Below are 20,000 nucleotides of genomic sequence, written 5' to 3'. Positions count from 1 at the left end.
ACATTAATAAATAAATAAATAAAATGAAGGTGAATTTATGCAAGTTTTTAAAAAAACTTGCTTTAAAAAAAATTTATCTTACCCCATTGGCAGATCTTTTTTTCTTGTTTTTTAAGCTTCAAGTCACTTAATTGATGCATTTTTATTAAACAATACGTGTAATCTGATGTAATTTGGCTTCATCATTAAATGTATCTTGATTTAAGAATGTTTAGATATGTTGTATTGGAAAACGAGCCAAAAATACTGAGGAAGGAAGTCATTTGTTTGGCAGTGATCCTTCTCTGCTTTATATATACGAGAGACAGCTGGTGCTTCACATTTCAGTTCTTAATAAACAAAGAGCAGATCTACATTAATATTCTTGCTTTTTGAAATGCTCTGAAAACCAGCTAATCCTCTATGTTAGCTTGATACCTAACAAACAAACAAACACCCGAGCACATAACTGTACATTTACCATATTTACAAATGCATTGATAAAAATAAGATTGTAAATGTTAGGAGTCACAACTACTGCTCCCTTTACGTCTTCCAGAAGCTCCTAGGAGTCTGTCTCACTTGGCGTTGAAAAAAAGCCTGTGTGAGTGAATACAAATAAGTGACATTATTGTCTTCTGCAGAGCTGCTTTATCTTTATATCGGATTTAATAATTGACCAATTTTGCAACATCGACACTGTTATTGAACTGAACTGAATCAACATTGAGCTGAATAATGACACTATTGCCTTCTGTAGAGCTGCTTATAGCTGTACTTGAATGTCTCATATTTGAGGACGTTTGCATTTATTCTGTTATTTTCCTGTTTATTACGGTGAAGCTGCTTTGAAACAATCTGCATATATAAAGGACTATGTAAATAAAGGTGACTTGACTTAACACAGCCTAATAGAGCGATTATGCACATTATGTAGAACTGATGCTTTATTTGTGCACTTTATAATTCTCATGCTGCCACAAGGAATGATGGGAAATGTAGTTTAGCTGTACAAGCGTTAAGCTAAATGAGAAGTATTTTCTGCAAGATATATCTACTCATCAACAGTGTATAAAATGCACATCAACTAAACTAGTCAACATCAATTAGCTTCCTGCACGATCCTATAATGAACACAATCCCAGTCTGTAAAGTTGAACGTTCTTCTCATAATAAATCTGAAGAGCAAGCTTTACATATATGCACACAGTGATCGGTTACATCTTCTTGCCCTTCTTGGATGGCCTTCAAAAAGATTAAACATTTCCCTCAGCATTAAATTCAGACAGCAACATTATTTAATTACACATGCAATGTACTAAGGTCATGTGACCACATTTGAGAAGCATCAGAGGTTTAGGACCTAAATGCATTTTTTATTTAATAAAGACAAACACAAGATTACAGAACATAGGAATTGAATAACTATAGACTTAATAATTATCACACAAACCAGGAAGGACAGCAGGGTCAATATATGGATGCTTTAACGAGGGCAATTAACAAAAAACACCTAAACACAATCAGAGAGAGGTAAATGGGAAAAGACGTAACATAGAAACAACTCAAAAGAACACATGACATTAGACAAAACGAAAAATACATGCAACCTAAACTGTTACTGTACCCACATAACCTTCAGTATTTGTGCAGGATTCTCTGTGCGTGCGCGCGCGCGTGTGTGAGTGCGTGTGTGTGTGATAGTCGGATGTTTTTTTTTACAAGAAACAAACACAATAGTAACACACAACACACAAGCACACACAAAGTCACACACTCATCCACCCCTTTCCCAGCACACACACACACTCAAGGTTGGATCCACCTGATTGCATTTTTATTTTGTAATACAGTTGTGGATGTGACAGATAAAAGAGTGTGATGCACTCCTGTGCCGTTCTGAGCCCGTGTATCAGCCCTTAAACCCTTCAGTCCACAATGCTGTGTGTAAATATTTGATGCTTCTGCAGCTTCAGTTCTCTGTGTGCGGTTCAGTTGTGAGCACTCCACGCTAAAAGCTGCAACTTACAAAAAGACAAATACAAGGAAATGGCTTATGAATTAGAAATCATACCATGTGCAGTAAAAGCACACAGCTTCTCATCAACTCAGATTGAGTTTTTTATGAGGCATTCGGAGCGAATGCTTATAAACAACAGCAGTGTGACACGTTCTCTCAACACACGTGTGAAATAACTAAAGCTACCATGGATGGATGGATGGATGGATGGATGGATGGATGGATGGATGGATGATGGATGGATGGATGGATGGATGGATGGATGGATGGATGGATGGATGGATGGATGGATGGATGGATGGATGGATTGGTGATGGATGGATGGATGGATGGATGGATGGATGGATGGATGGATGGATGGATGGATGAATGGATGGATGGATGGATGAATCGATGGATGGATGGATAAATGGATGGATGGACGGATGGATGGATGGATGGATGATGGATGGATGGATGGATGGATGGATGGATGGATGGATAAATGGATGGATGGATGGATGGATGGATGGATGGATGGATGGATGGATAAATGGATGGATGGATGGATGATGGATGGATGGATGGATGGATGGATGGATGGATGGATGGATGGATGGATGGATGGATGATGGATGGATGATGGATGGATGGATGGATGAATGGATGAATGGATGGATGGATGGATGGATGGATGGATGAATCGATGGATGGATGGATGGATAAATGGATGGATGGATGGATTGATGGATGGATGGATGGATGGATGAAGGGATGGATGGATGGATGAATGGATGAATGGATGGATGGATGGATGGATGGATGGATGATGGATGGATGGATGGAGGGATGGAACGAGGGATAGATATATAGATAGATAGATAGATAGATAGATAGATAGATAGATAGATAGATAGATAGATTATGTGTGTATATATCGTAAATATGTGTATTTACTTTGGCAATGTAAAGTTTCCTTTCACTATGCCAATAAAGACATTTGAATCAACACATTTGTAGTGTGTTATTATGTTGATGCATCTTTTCCCCCACTTTATTCTTCTGTCTGTATTTATTTCATCTGCTGTAATGCCTTTATTCCCTCCAGGGTTTAATAAAGTTTTATGTTTTCTTATATGACATCCTCACATAACAATCCTTTACGACTTAAATAGAGCATTAAAACATGCAGCATGCACACAGAGAATCTGCCTCACATTTCCCAGCGCAGGAGAGGTTATCCGCTCGCCGTTTCCCAACATGATGCAGTGTCGAGGAAACCCGTGCCTGTTTTCCAGGGGAGATTCATGAACGTGTTTGCTTTACCGCAGCCGAGGCCTCAGGGACGCGTCGCTCTGACAGAGACAAAGTGACAGACGAGTGAAGAGGATGCTGGGAACAGAGGGAGGGTGTGTAGTGTCAGATCAGCGGCGGGCCCTCGCCTGTCTCAGCCCTCAAACACTTGGTCAAGGAACAGCATGATCAACTTCCACACCGAAGCCCTCCGGAAACGGCAGCCGAGCGGAACGAGAGACGGTTATGCTGTCTGGACAGAGCCGGGGGAGATTGGTCCTCCAGGTGCTTGATACTGTGTGCTTTTCTCTCTAAACTGAAGGAGTTTTCTCTCACTGTTGCAGTCATCGCCCGAGGACCTGGTCGTACATGACATGGCCTCTTTTCTGTCTCTCCCCAACCGCTTTTCAATATGCGGTTTCTTCCTACGTTCCCCTAACTCTCGTTTTTTCTTCGCCAGTCAACTACTGTAATTTATTCACTATCAGCAAGAAGTACGGCCCACGTTCAGACCGCTTAGACAAGAGCGGCATTTAAAATGGCTAATCACAGATTACACTAAGAAAAATGTATTAGAATAATGGCCTGGCAGTTTCCAAAAACACCGGAGAATTTAATAAAATGTAAACCTGTGATCTCTACACTGTAAAAAATGATTGTGATTTTAACGGTAAAAGACTGTAAAAATGCTACAGTGAAAAACTATTAATTGGCCAACAGAAAGTTTCTGTACTATATACAGTAAATAACTGTGATAGATCTAACCGTACATTTAATGTAGTTTTACAGTAAATTAGTTTTAATTTACTGTAAAAAAAAAAACTTAAATTGACATTCCTACAATTCCCTGCATGCGTGACACTTCACATGTTATGTATTTTTGTTGAAATAACTGTTTCTTCATAGATTTCTTAGTTTTTTCTAATCAGTTATGTACATTAGGGTTTTATGTTACATTTAATGTTGTTAAATTCATGTTTATTGCATTTCTAAAATGTAATTGGTGTTTAGTGTTTGTGTGAATCACAGCTTCTACATATTTATATTAACTATCTTGTGGAAAAGCTGCTTGTGATGAGCTTTGATTCATCATGTGACTCTCATCTCCACTGTGATTGGTGGTTGTCAGTGTTTTAGTACTCAAAACAGATGTTAGTACTTGAATATGTTGGTAAATTAACATTATATCAGATAACGAAATGTTTTAACTGTAAATTTAAGTACCTAAAATATTGCTACCGTATTTTTTACCTAAAATTTTTGCCAACCATAGCTTACCGTAAATTTAACAGATTTTTTTTTTACAGTGCACGCTCAAAACACAATTAATTACACTTGCAATGATGGTAAACATTTTATGCAGTGAATCACGAAAAGACATTTTGAAACTAATAAACCAACTATATAAATTTCAATACTTGATTTTGGTTACTCTACAATAAATCGCTTCTGTATTGTGTATTCTGTATTTGAATTGAAAAATGCCCACGCACCATGAAGAAAAATTTATTGAATTTTATTGAAGATAAAGCATAATGGTTAAGTCCTATATTTAAAAACTACAGTGTGAATTTATTGAATGTGAATTTTATTTATACTTTAAATTACAGTTCTACATCATGTTTGCTGCCTCAGTTACAATTCAGTTAAAATTGAGGATGCTAAAATCAACTAAATTGGAATGACAAGAATAATTTATAGAGTTGCAATTCAAGGTTCAATCATCTTTTTCAAAACTTTCAAGCAAACATTCAAAGTTTGCTTTTATATTTTCATGCTAATAAGCAACTAGTTAACAGTGAGAATTGGACCCTAAACTAAAATGCTACCGTACTTTCTTAGATTCATATTCAAATCTGCATCCTATTTTCTGCCTTAGGTTTAGGGTTCCAATTCAAATTCAGGAATTGAAAAGGCACTCTTAAAGGTGAACTATGCAGGGTTTTTTACCTTAACTGAACAGCTTCGGAGTCATTGGAATGGTTATAGTACTGTTTTTGGGGTTGGGTGGTGGTCATCTCGCACCCCCCTATCGCCTGTGAGCGGAAAAAACACCCTTGCAACTTTGAAGCGTCAGGAAGTATCGCGTGATATCAGGTCTCGCGATGTAAAGAGTTGATTTACGGCAAAAAAATCTGCTAAAATTCTGTCATTATTGTGACGTTTTTAAAGAAAGTCACGTCTGCTTTGATGTCGTTGATCTATTAGCCTCTGGTATCTGAGAGTCGCCAACGAGTTTTTCGACAGTGCTGTCAAATATCTATTCCGAAGCTGTAGGGGGAGCTCTATAGAGAAACCTGCGAGAATACAGCGAAGAAATTCCCGAAACTGCATAGCCCTGCTTTAACTTTTACCAGCAGGTAAACAGACAGCTGCTACTGTTTTTTTTTTACCGTTTTTTTTCCCGGTAGTGGTAACAGGTACGGTAATGCGGGGACTGAGTGGGCGGGGTGCCAGCGGGAAGGACCCACCTCCAGCAGGCGGTTCGGTAGCAGTGGTGCTCATTGGCTCTTCCTTAGGGCAAAACACACACACACACACACACACACAGTGTGCAACTATGCAGACTTCTCCTGTAGGCCCAAGGCTGCCTCGCAGGGGTGACAAGCGCTGACTGAGAACTCTGTAATTGGAATGACCCTGAACTCACTCTCTCTCACACACACACACACACACACACACACACACACACACACACACACACACACACACACACACACACACACACACACACACACACACACACACTCCTCGTCTCCTGCTTTAGATAGATTGTCAAACTCCCAAACTCCCGCTGCTCATTTGCTGATGTGCATGACCGTGTCCAAGAGGCAGCAGCACTTGAGACGCAACCAAATTGATGGAGCTTCAGTAAATGTGTGTGTGTGGGCCTTTACACGAGGAGGGGCCGTAAAGTGATTTGTGATATGACACGCTCTGCTCGAGTAAGAGGGAATGGAGTGTGTTTCTCGGGTCTTTGGGAATCATTCCGCACCTGTTACAGAAGCGCAATCGAGGGCCGACGCACGCTAGTTCAGCACTTTCTATATAAGAGTGAAATCTAATGAAATCTGACAGGTTAGACCACCAGACACTCAATTTTTTGCAAGTCAGAGTCAAATCTCAAGCCTTCGCCCTTGTGTTTTGATGGAAAAGTCTTGTTGGAAAAGTCTTGACTCAGACCTTACTAATAAATTGTTGTTGAATAAACCATGTCTTCTTAAAATTTATCAGCTAAAAATATGCACAAGTGAGGCTAGTGGTAAAATACGAGCAGAGAAGAAACACAGTGTGCATTAACTGCAGGGTTTCCCAAACTTGGGTTTGCGATTTGATGAAAAACTAGGAAAAAAATTAAAAGATGAAATAAATAAATACCCTTCGTAAAAAGGGTTTAATTATTTAAAGGTTAAATTATTGAAATAAGTTCAAATCTCAGGGTGATTTCAAGGAAATATTTTAGCTCAAAATAATTTAGCTCAGGTTTTTGCTGACAAGAAAGCTTGTTTATCCCTGATTTAGCAAATGTAACTATAAAGCAGATATATTTTGATCGTATGACATTTTGACCATTGAAGTGCTGATAAAACTTGATACGCGAATGTTCCCAATTGTGCTGCATTGCGTCACTCACTCCTATGTGTCACGAACACAGCTTACCTGTGGTAAAATCATTGAGTTACAACTTCAATAAACCATCTCAAATTTAAATACATTTTCTGAAAGCACCAAACAATACATGGCACAAACAGGTTGGAAATGGGTTAGCATTATTTAGCTAGTAATTATCATTTATCTTAGCAATTTTTATCTAAACATTTTAAACACATTAAACATTTTACTTGGATTTAAGGCCTACAAATAACGATAACAATATTAGGCTGCAGTTCTGTTACCGTAATATTCACTCTGTCGCTTTAAATACTCAACCTTTTTTAAACATGGTGAATTCTGATTGGCTGTAAATGTTTTCAGCGTTCATCGTCGTTGTGAAAGTGATTCAAAAGTCTTTATCATTATAGTTGTGTTGTACTATTCTCATATCATTAAAATGATAACATTATTAAAACTATCGTTATTGTCATTGTAGTGAATGGGCTTTTAATCTTTAAAACACTTGGGATATAAATCACACAAAACTGTTGTTCCAAACCTGTACGACTTTCTTTCTGACTTTCGTTTCGTTTTGTTTTTTTGTTTTTTTAGAAAATGACCGATCGTTTCGCTGGATAAGACCTAATTCTCGACTGGGATCCTGAAGAGACTTTGAAGCTGCATTGAGACGGACATTTGAACCTTCTTTTAAACATTGGGATAGTTGTTTTCCATTCAAGTCCATCCTGGAATGTTTTCCTCAAAAACCTTAATTTCTTTTCGACTGAAGAAAGAAAGACATGGATATCTTGGATGACAGGGGTGAGTAAATTATCAGGATTTTTTTTTTTTTAAGTGAACTAATCCTTTGAGGGATTGGGACAAAAACTCATACGGAAGAGAGTTTTAACACCTGTCGTTCTTCTTTCACGTCACGCCTGGTGTTCAGCCGCGAAGACCTTTCGGTTTCCACACATCTGAGGTACAGATGCTGATTTTAGCGAGACATCTGTCATTTAAGCGCTTTTCTTTGAGGCAGAATCCCTTGCAAGATGCTCGCGGGCGCGTTTGTCTGCCGTTTTCTGTGCATTTTTAGAAGTTGTCAAGATCCTGCTGGCGAGGTTCTGGTTACAGACCACCTATTTCCATCTGCCTCTCACCTTCGCTGTCAGATTCAGTTCCCTTCCACTCACGTCGTTATTCCTTCATCTTTATTCTGTGGAAAAGCATCTGTTGATGGATTTTTGGTTAGCGGTGCTTGTAAACGCATCACGTGCTTGCTTCGCTGTGTTGCATTTAATTAGGGATTCCACTTCTTCTTGTGTTTTCGAGGAGCTCGCGCACCGGGCCATCGAACAGATATAATTTTACATTTAAATTGAATCTTCTGTTTGAGTAATTGGGCCAATCCCACACCGTTATATTTCCCTTGAAACAGCGCCGCTCGTTTTAACCTGAGATTTGAATACGTGTTATTATTTTATCATGCGAAGCGTAATAATTCTCTCTCTTTGTTTGCGATGGCGGCCGTCCATCCGTTCGTCTGGATTTAACGGAGGAGATGGAGCTGTCAGAGCTTCTGTACTCACTCACAACCGGCCATGTCTCTGCTTTCGAGCTGAAGAAAAGAGGAAAAGCAGGGGATGGAAATGAATTCTCTCCACCCTGCTGGTGAAATGTCAGAGAGTGCAGTCGGTTAGCGGCGACAATGAGGGCCCTTATCACCTGCTAATTGAAATCCAATGAGGTGTGAAAGAACCCTTTAAAAAAATTCACAATCAACAGGACCATCACGCTCAGCCACAACCAGAGAGAGAGAGAGAGAGAGAGAGAGAGAGAGAGAGAGAGAGAGAGAGAGAGAGAGAGAGAGAGAGAGAGAGAGAGAGAGAGAGAGAGAGTCATTTCATTTTGACGTCTCTCCCTCTTGTTAAGGATCCATCACTGCCCATTATTGCGTGAGATTGTGTTTCACGGCGCCTGTGTCTCCAGCAGCATCCAGACAACCCTCAATCACTCAGACCCAAAACCTGCAGTCAGAAGAGCACTTATAGTTAAACTTACATCATGCTGTACATGCACGCTTTGGCAGGCAGAGGAACCAGACCAGACCACTGTGATAAAATATCAACAACGGGTAAAACTATAACCAAGACTGAATCCGGCCTGTAAAAGAAAAGCAACTCTGTTCATTTAAAATGGCTTGGATTTGTTGCCAGGTTAATATTGAAATCCACATACAAAGCAAAAGATCCACATTTCTCCAAAGCTTTTATGCTCCAATGTTTTTGAGATGACTATATTTTGGAGAAATGTGGAACAAATTTATATTTCAAATAAATTATTTTACACTTTCTATTCTTCAAGGAAAATATGAAGCAGCACAACTGTTTTCAACATTGATAATAACCATAATAACCATAAATGTGTCTTGAGCATCAAATCCTAATATTATACTGATTTCTGAAGGATCATGTGACACTGAAGACTGGAGTGATGATGCTGGAAATTCAGATTTGATCACAGGAATAAATTATACTTTACTTTATTCACATAGAAAACAGATATTTTGCATTGCAATAATATTTCACAATATTACAGTTTTTACTGTATTTTTGATCAAATAAATGAAGCAATGGTAGGCAGATGAGACTTCTTAAAAAAAACAAAAAAAAAACAAATCTTAACCAGCCAAACATTTGCATTTTAGTGTATTAATACTGAATACAACAACAACAATATTAGAATGCTCCTAAATGAAACTCAACAGCACACAATAAATCTCTTATTTATCTACATTTTAAAGCTTCATTTTAATTTAAACGCCTCCCATTTCTTACATTGCTGAACCACATAAAAAATGCCGATAGAAACTTTCTACAGTAAATGGCAGCAAAATTGTGATAACAATCGTGATTATTTCTGCAATTATTATTTTTTAAAGATAAACAGTTCAAATTACTTTTAAAATTTTTGGCCAGCTAAATATATCGATTTTGTTGCTGCATCTTTTGCATAATTATCCATGTGCATTTTGTTATTTAAATCTCTCAGATGTTGATTTCATGAGAGAAACGCCAGAATGACAGTGAAGTTCACATTTACATTCAGTGTGACAGCACTTTTATCCAAAGCAGTTTTCCGCGGGAATCGAACCAATGACCTTTACATCGCGCTTTATTGAGCTACAGGAAGGATGTTAGCGAATTGCTATTTATATCAATAGCTAATTACAGAGCTAAAACTAATTAATGTCTGTACAATGACGTGTGTTTACCGTACCTGAACATATGCATGTTGCACGGCGTTCTTACACACGGTGTGTTCGGTGAACAGGTGCCCGACTGTCACAACTAATGTAGGAGAATCTGTTCTGTGTGTGTGTGTGTGTGTGTGTGTGTGTGTGTGTGTGTGTGTGTGTGTGTGTGTGTGTGTGTCGTTCCTGTTGCCTGACTGTCCCATACGTTTACTGACATGTTTGCTGACATGAAATATTCAACAGCGGCGTGGAGCCGGCGGTGACATGGGAGCGATCTCCAGAGAGTGTGTTATGAAGCCTCGGAGCGTGTGTGTGTAACATTGATTGGGATGTTGTCTGCGAAGAACAGGTTTCAGGTTTAATAAGAGCAGATAAAAGTGCCTTTTGATTGTGAGCTTCACCAGGAGCCTGTGGCTGAAGACAATGACTCAACAATTCATGGGTATTTCACTCCTTCCAGACTGCGGGGGTTTATACAGAACAAAACTGGATGTAGAAGAAATAAGAGCAGTATTATCACCGTTTTACAACGAGATGCACATGCAGATGAAAAAAAGGCTTCCCGAAGTGTGTGTCGGGGGGAAACTGGAAGTAAACGAGGTTCACAAGAGATATCAACAATGTCTGCCATCAAAAGGCAGAGATGTCAGTGCAACGATTAATCGCGATTAATCGCATCCAAAATAAAAGTTTGTGTTTACATAATATATGTAATAGGTAGGCTATATAACTATTTTGTATATAAATACACACACATCCATGTATATATTTATATATATATAGGCTCTATATATATAAGCAAATATTTAAAAAATATATACAGTACATTCATGTTTGCATGTTTATATACAAAATATTTACAGGTGAAACTGGAAAAATTAGAATATGGTGCAAAAATATGGGCCAAAAGTTCATTTATTTCAGTAATTCAACTTAAAAGGTGAAACTTATATATTATATAGACTCATTACATGCAAAGTGAGATATTTCAAGCCTTTATTTGGTATCATTTTGATAATTATGGCTTACAGCTTATGAAAACCCCAAATTCAAAATTAGAATATTGTGAAAAGGTTTTCATAAACTGTAAGCCATAATCATCTAAATGATACCAAATAAAGGGCTTGAAATATCTCACTTTGCATGTAATGAGTCTATATAATATATTAGTTTCACCTTTTAAGTTGAATTACTGAAATAAATGAACTTTTGGACCATATTCTAATTTTTCCAGTTTCACCTGTGTATATAGCATACAGTACACACACATATATTATGTAAACACAAACTTTTATTAAGGATGCGATTAATCATTGCACAGCCCTAATATGAACTCAAACATTTCTCCTGATGTTCTGGCGAGGTCAGTGACCCGATCTGCTCTCCGCCGTGTGCACGCTCGGAGTAATCAAGCTTTCCTCTGGATCTCTGTGGAGGGATGAGTTCAGCGGATTGATCTGATTGCGGTGTAGCCGGTGGTTTGTGAAGATAAAGCCAATAAAGTGCTGTAGGATCGGCCTCATATCAGATCAGCTCAGCTTTAATCCACACGACTCCAACATAATGCGTTCTCCGGCCCTCGGGTTCATCAACAAGTCCAGACTCGTACATGCACTCAATCATCTTCTGCACAATCTGCTGAAATCTGCCACTTCAAACTGTAAAATGTTTGAAGGATTTCAACCGACATTTAAAGACATGTATTCATTATTTACACAATGGCCAAAAATTATTTAAAAAAAAATGCTAAAATATTATTAAAATGTTCATTTTTATCAAATATAATATGAAAATCAATAATTATTATTTTTTTAGTAATTTAAAATATATTAATAATGAATATATATATATATATATATATATATTGATATGTGAGCTGTTGTTTCTGGAGAATGATATTGACAAGAAACTGGCTGTTGTCAGTCTTACAAAAAAAAAAAAACTAGAGGATAAGGAAAAAACAAACCAATCCCAAAGTAATGCATTTATATCTGGATTTTAAAAATCTGAATAAATTGACAAAAATTTACATTTAAAATTCCCTTCAGTGTTCACGTCATTGTGATACTGTGATAAAAAAGCTTAATATAATTTGCATTTAAAAATATATACATATAATAATAATTATTTTAAATATATATATATATATATATATTGACCTATAAAAGCATATGAGGGGGAAATGAGAAAGTGAGAGATTAGTGCAGCACCTGTAACTCGTCCTTACACTCCTCTCCGTGTGTGTGTGTGTGTGTGTGTGTGTGTGTGTGTGTGTGTATGTGTGTGTGTGTGTGATCAGTGTACCGACGGGCCACACAGCATTAACACACACATCTGCCTGCAGCGACACCAGCACTGAAACACACACCGTCCTGCTGTGTTCCTCCGAGCCTCTGCGTGCCTGTTGAAGAAAACAGAGGCGATTAGTTATCATCAGTGTTCTCCTATAGACTGGACAAGCTGGTCAGTTTGGTCTTTCATGAGCGGTTTTCTGGCACTGGAAAACCAGATAAACCAGATTAAGCCTGTAAGACCAGTAAACCACACCATCAAAGTTGAGAAAAATGTAATTCTACATACATATCAGGGAATAGTTAGAGAAAACATTTCAAAATTTACAGTGTTTTCTAACAAAAAGCATGAAAAAGTATTGCCTTTAAAGCACCACTAAAGAACTTTTCCTCTGCGGTCGCCCTACAGGTTGGAAGTGGAATTGTCCATTACCGCTGTCGTAAATAATTTAGCGTACTGTCATACGCACGCGCACGGTTTATCCAGCACCGGCTTTGGATTGAACGATGTCCACAGACAAGGTCAGACACAGAAAGTATGATGTATTGCGACATCAGAAACGAAGAAAAAGACTATTGTAGAAACGAAGACTAGTAACGCTTGACGTAAAGCAAGTCAAATTTGTAGTTTTCTTATGTCTCATTAGAACTACAGAAGCACGACCCGATCTGGCAAACTTACAGTGTGGTTATAGCAGATATAGACCCGCAAAGCGGAAGCAGAAGTGCCGTTCACCCTGTTACGACTTGATGAACCTGATACGATTTTGGAAACATTATTTTAAGGCAAAAAAAAATTCTTTAATGTTGCTTTAAAGAAATATTTTTTTAAGGACTACAACAAACGGCTGGTAGGAACTACACGACATTCCTCCCGATTAGTGACATCACCAACCCTAATATTTACATAAACCCCGCCCCCTGAACACGATTTATAGATTATCAAGACAGAATATGCTAATCAATGACTAGAAGATAACTACACATAAGCTTCATAAATTCATCAACTAACCATTCAGAAATGTCCTGTTCTTCTACATGTTGTCACTTCTTGAGTCTCTCCATCATTGTCTGACTCCGGTTTGAACATAAAAGGCTAAACGTTTTTTAAATGTTCAGTGCATGTGTGTGTGTGTGTGAGGTAAAAGGACACGAGCTGTTGAAGCTCCGCCCCCTGTGTCGGGAGCAGCAGCTCATTTGCATTTAAAGGGACAGACACAAAACAGTGTGTTTTTGCTCACCCTCAAAAACTGACCATTTTTACATGCTATATAAAAATATCTGTACGTTTTTTTTTGCTAAAACTTCACACACACACTCTGGGGACATCAGAGATTTATTTTTACATCTTGTGAAAAGGGCATTATACCCCCCCCCCCCCCCCCCCCCCCCTTTTAAATGCTCATGTTGGCACATGTATCTGTATATCTTCACAAATGTGATGGTTTTCCAGGCCGAAGCTCGAGTGAGAAAGAGAGCGAGGTCTCGATGAATCTGCTGTCAGTGTGACTCAACTCATCAAACCGTTCTGGCCTTCAGGGTTTGTGGGTAAAATCTGTCACACACTCACAGCCGCGCGGAAAACTGAATTTAAACTATAGCCTGTCGGCTGGAATCACATTTCCAATCCGGTCAAATGAATTGTGATTCTCAGCATTACAGTGAAAAGCTGCGCCTGTGGTAAGAGCTCATAAATCGAAGGAAGAAACGCCGCTCTCTCCATCCGTCGTGTTTTAAACATCATCTTCACGATCGATCCGGGAGTTTAGACTGTCGCTCGAGCTTATTCCGACTAAGACGGCCTATGGTGTGGAACGGACCGACTAATGCAACCTTTCTTTCAAATGTTATGTTTTGGTGGAAAGCAATCTTGAATTAATTATGAAATGCTTGGTTTGTTATTGCCTCCAAAACACAATCACATCAGTTATGGCTTACTGGGCACTGAGATGTTTGATGTGCTTTCCTGAAGTTTCATTCGATTACGCCACAAGCTTCGTTCGGGTCCTTAAAATCTCTTACAGGCCTAAAATACACAGACAGAGAAGAGAAGATTTCAGTTTTAAAAACAAAAACAAAACAAAACGATATAGCCTAGATAATTCCAACAAAATCGCAACAATATTATAATATAATTATTTTGCTGTAAATATTAGCCAACATAAAGAAATTAAGTCCAGTAGGCGAAGTGAGGTAAAAATCAAATCAAATTAAATAAAACAATACATAACCCCAAATCATAGTAAAATATATTGATATAATTATTTTTCTGTAATTTTTTTCTGTATATTTTTGGATAGTCCAGTCTCCAGTGTATTAAAGTGAGGTGTGTGTGTGTGTGTGTGTGTGTGTGTGTGTGTGTGCGTGCGTGCGTGTTCCAAACTTCATTCAATGAAATGTAATTGAGTTAGTTCAACTCAATTCGGGCGTGTCCAAATCAAGTTAATTTCAAGCTTCTTACATTTAAACCTTCATTAAAAGTTAAGTCTTTCCTATCTCTCAAAGATCTTGAAAGAGTAATTCCTGCTTTTGTCTTATCTCGTTAGGAATATTGTAATATATTATATATTGGAATAGTCTTCTGTCACGGCTTCGAATGGTTCAAAATGATATTTCAACAAGGGGTCCTTAAACATGAACATATACGTCCAATTTTAATATCTCTCATTGGTTGCCAGTGCGTTCTTGCATTGAATTTAAAGTACTGTTGCTTGTTTTTAAATCCCTAAACAGTCTGACATCTTCTTATTCATCAGATCTTTTAAACTTGAATAAGTCGCTCAGATGCTTGCGATCCACAGACAGACAATAATACTCTCGCCAGATCTTCCTTTATCTGGTAGATATGTATCCTCTACAAGTTAAAGTTGTATCTTTTTACCCATGCATTTAAGTCATTGTGAATGATTTACTTATTTTAAAGGGGCTATAAGCGATGTCACACTTTTTTTAGGCCAAACCCTTTTTTTTTTATATATATATAGCAAACATCTCCTCACTATCCGCTAGCTGCTGTCCCCTGAACACACTGTAAAAAAAACGCAGTCTCTGTAGACAGCCCAGGCTCCACAAACGGCAACAAAAACAAACTGGGGCCAACCCGCACCACGAAACATAACAAACAGTGTTCCAGCCAATCACTGACCAGCAAGATTTGGGGTTTGAGGGAAGTTAGAATTATATTCTCTCAAAGTTTAATATGGCCGACACACGACCAAAGAGACGACGTTCCGATGAACAAATTGCAAAGAGGGAAAAGGATAAGGAACGCGCAAAGTCCCGGATTTACATTGGAAAAGCCTGAAAGGTGGCGAGACCTCCGCCGGCAGAGCGGCTTCCAATCCGACATCCAGCTCTGTTTTTGCTGGACAGGTAAATCCATTTTTTTGTTTTTCTAAATGGACGTTCGTGTTCGCCTAACCAACACAAGGATATAGTTAGCTAGATCTATGCAGTCAGCGCTAACTTTAGTGAATACAACATATAGGTTTATAGCAGCTAGTGATCGATCTCTATTGTAAATGATCAAGCAAACTCACAGTAGGGCGACAGCTTGTGTGAATGATTGTATTCACCCACTGTTTGTTATGAATTTGAATGTTCATTTATAGGCTATTGACAACTTTGACTAAATTTGTTTATGACGGAGCCGTTGTTTATGCTCACTGGGAAACGAAGGGAGGGGGAGGAGACGGGATGAGGAGGGTCTAGCTAGCCTCCATTTTGTTTGACAATACTTCAAATGTCAACAAGAAGTGACGTCACCCAGCATCGCTTAGAGCACCTTTAATTATAATTTTTTTATCGTTTTCTTCTGTACAGCACAGTGGTCAACTATTGATGTGTTTATTTGTGCTTTATAAATCAATTAAATTATTTACAATTTCTGGATTCTCTATTTGAGCTATATTTAATCTAGGAGAAATAGTTGAGATATATAGATCTGATTTGTGAATGTTCTTAAAATGGCCCCTGTACGGTTACACACAGCATCGGCCCTCGTGCAATTGTTAGAGGAACGCACATCTTCATCCTCAGAGAACGAGAGGCGGCTTCTGCTCTTTCTTCTCGCTCTCCTTTTGAACACGAGCACGAGTCTCTTGAGCCAGGCCTCCTCTGCAGAGCTTGAGATAAAGCCCGGCTTTGATTCTCTCCTCGCAGGTGAAGCGGGAGCACCTGTTTGATCCGAACCCACTCGTCCCGGACAGGACCTTATCAAAGCCAGAGGCGGCTTGTTCTTCAGGCGGATGAGAAAGACAGCCGGCACGGCTCTGTGGAACGGAGCCTTAAAAGATAACGTCACTTTTATAAAAATAAAATCACAGTAATAGAATCACGATGTAGTAATTTTGCTGCAAAATTACAGAAACATGTATATTTGCCTATTGTGGATAATGTCTATTTTTTTTGGACAGTTCAGTAGTTCAGTGAGTTAAAGTTCAATTATATTAATTGAATAAATATTAGTGCACCGTTTTGTGATGGTGCGTTAAAAGAGCAGATTTTTTGATAAACAATATTTTATGAAACAAAAACAGTATATTTCAAATATTCCATGACCATAAAAGATGCCTTTTTTATTTGATAAAACAAAACAAATGACCAAATGACCTGATGTGGTCAGTCTGCGCTGTAAACCTGATGTGGTCAGTCTGCGCAGTAAACCTGATGTGGTCAGTCTGCGCAGTAAACCTGATGTGGTCAGTCTGCGCAGTAAACCTGATGTGGTCAGTCTGCGCAGTAAACCTGATGTGGTCAGTCTGCGCAGTAAACCTGATGTGTTCAGTCTGCGCAGTAAACCTGATGTGGTCAGTCTGCGCATTAAACCTGATGTGGTCAGTCTGCGCTGTAAACCTGATGTGGTCAGTCTGCGCAGTAAACCTGATGTGGTCAGTCTGCGCAGTAAACCTGATGTGTTCAGTCTGCGCAGTAAACCTGATGTGGTCAGTCTGCGCAGTAAACCTGATGTGGTCAGTCTGCGCTGTAAACCTGATGTGGTCAGTCTGCGCTGTAAACCTGATGCGGTCAGTCTGCGCATTAAACCTGATGTGGTCAGTCTGCGCTGTAAACCTGATGTGGTCAGTCTGCGCAGTAAACCTGATGTGGTCAGTCTGCGCAGTAAACCTGATGTGGTCAGTCTGCGCAGTAAACCTGATGTGGTCAGTCTGCGCTGTAAACCTGATGTGGTCAGTCTGCGCAGTAAACCTGATGTGGTCAGTCTGCGCAGTAAACCTGATGCGGTCAGTCTGCGCAGTAAACCTGATGTGTTCAGTCTGCGCTGTAAACCTGATGTGGTCAGTCTGCGCAGTAAACCTGATGCGGTCAGTCTGCGCAGTAAACCTGATGTGGTCAGTCTGCGCAGTAAACCTGATGTGGTCAGTCTGCGCAGTAAACCTGATGTGGTCAGTCTGCGCAGTAAACCTGATGTGGTCAGTCTGCGCTGTAAACCTGATGTGGTCAGTCTGCGCAGTAAACCTGATGTGGTCAGTCTGCGCAGTAAACCTGATGTGGTCAGTCTGCGCAGTAAACCTGATGTGGTCAGTCTGCGCAGTAAACCTGATGTGGTCAGTCTGCGCAGTAAACCTGATGCGGTCAGTCTGCGCAGTAAACCTGATGTGGTCAGTCTGCGCTGTAAACCTGATGTGGTCAGTCTGCGCTGTAAACCTGATGTGGTCAGTCTGCGCAGTAAACCTGATGTGGTCAGTCTGCGCTGTAAACCTGATGTGGTCAGTCTGCGCTGTAAACCTGATGTGGTCAGTCTGCGCAGTAAACCTGATGTGGTCAGTCTGCGCAGTAAACCTGATGCGGTCAGTCTGCGCAGTAAACCTGATGTGGTCAGTCTGCGCAGTAAACCTGATGTGGTCAGTCTGCGCAGTAAACCTGATGTGGTCAGTCTGCGCAGTAAACCTGATGTGGTCAGTCTGCGCTGTAAACCTGATGTGGTCAGTCTGCGCAGTAAACCTGATGTGGTCAGTCTGCGCAGTAAACCTGATGCGGTCAGTCTGCGCAGTAAACCTGATGTGTTCAGTCTGCGCTGTAAACCTGATGTGGTCAGTCTGCGCAGTAAACCTGATGCGGTCAGTCTGCGCAGTAAACCTGATGTGGTCAGTCTGCGCAGTAAACCTGATGTGGTCAGTCTGCGCAGTAAACCTGATGTGGTCAGTCTGCGCAGTAAACCTGATGCGGTCAGTCTGCGCAGTAAACCTGATGTGGTCAGTCTGCGCAGTAAACCTGATGTGGTCAGTCTGCGCAGTAAACCTGATGTGTTCAGTCTGCGCTGTAAACCTGATGTGGTCAGTCTGCGCAGTAAACCTGATGTGGTCAGTCTGCGCAGTAAACCTGATGTGGTCAGTCTGCGCAGTAAACCTGATGTGGTCAGTCTGCGCAGTAAACCTGATGTGTTCAGTCTGCGCTGTAAACCTGATGTGGTCAGTCTGCGCAGTAAACCTGATGTGGTCAGTCTGCGCAGTAAACCTGATGTGGTCAGTCTGCGCAGTAAACCTGATGCGGTCAGTCTGCGCATTAAACCTGATGCGGTCAGTCTGCGCATTAAACCTGATGTGGTCAGTCTGCGCATTAAACCTGATGTGGTCAGTCTGCGCAGTAAACCTGATGCGGTCAGTCTGCGCATTAAACCTGATGCGGTCAGTCTGCGCATTAAACCTGATGTGGTCAGTCTGCGCATTAAACCTGATGCGGTCAGTCTGCGCATTAAACCTGATGTGGTCAGTCTGCGCATTAAACCTGATGTGGTCAGTCTGCGCATTAAACCTGATGTGGTCAGTCTGCGCAGTAAACCGGCGCGTGCATCACTGCGAGCGGCCTGACAGTGACGGATCAAGCAGAATACTGAAGCAGACGCGTGGCGCTGACAGACGGTGGAGGAGGACCGAGCGCGTCCCCGCGGTGACCCGTGCAGATGCCGCTGGAATACAGATGCGGTGCTCGTGGAAACACGGCGTGACAGAGAGGCCATCAAAGCCTGACCATGAGCTTCAACATTTACATGCATCTGGGCTTCAAAAACACAACCCAGCAAGCATTAGCCGTCATTTCAGCGTGTCGGTTAACTATAGACCCGATACAGTCCGGCTTTGTGTAACACACTTCTTGCCAAAATAACCTTGAATTTGGTTACATGCGGTTGTTGCCAAAATAACTTGCGTGAGATGTATGATATTCCATCATGTAAGCAGTCAACAGTGATTACAAGGTGTTTGGTTTCACTTCTTCACTCATTTAATTTCTTTGTTATCTTTCAGACGTCTATTAAATTTTCACTGACAGCCCAAATTTTGCCTTGTTTTAGTCTAGACGTCTAATAGACGGCTACTAGATGTCTTTTAAACACTAAATAATAATCAATAATGCCCTTTAACTAGTATAAAAATGTAATATAGTTAAACACTTACAGTGCAGTAAGACAAAGTACACTTATATTTAATTATATTCTGAGCTTTTATATATATTTTTTAATAAATTTAGATATTTATATTAAATATTAAATAAAAAGTCTTAATTACATGCAGTGTGCTTCTCAAGTACATTAATCTTATTTCTGTTTTTTTTTTTTTTGGACTGAAAAAAA

The sequence above is a fragment of the Phoxinus phoxinus genome (genome assembly GCF_949152265.1).
Source record: "Phoxinus phoxinus genome assembly, chromosome: 19".
NCBI classification, from domain to species: domain Eukaryota; kingdom Metazoa; phylum Chordata; class Actinopteri; order Cypriniformes; family Leuciscidae; genus Phoxinus; species Phoxinus phoxinus.
This window is presented reverse-complemented; position numbering follows the sequence as displayed.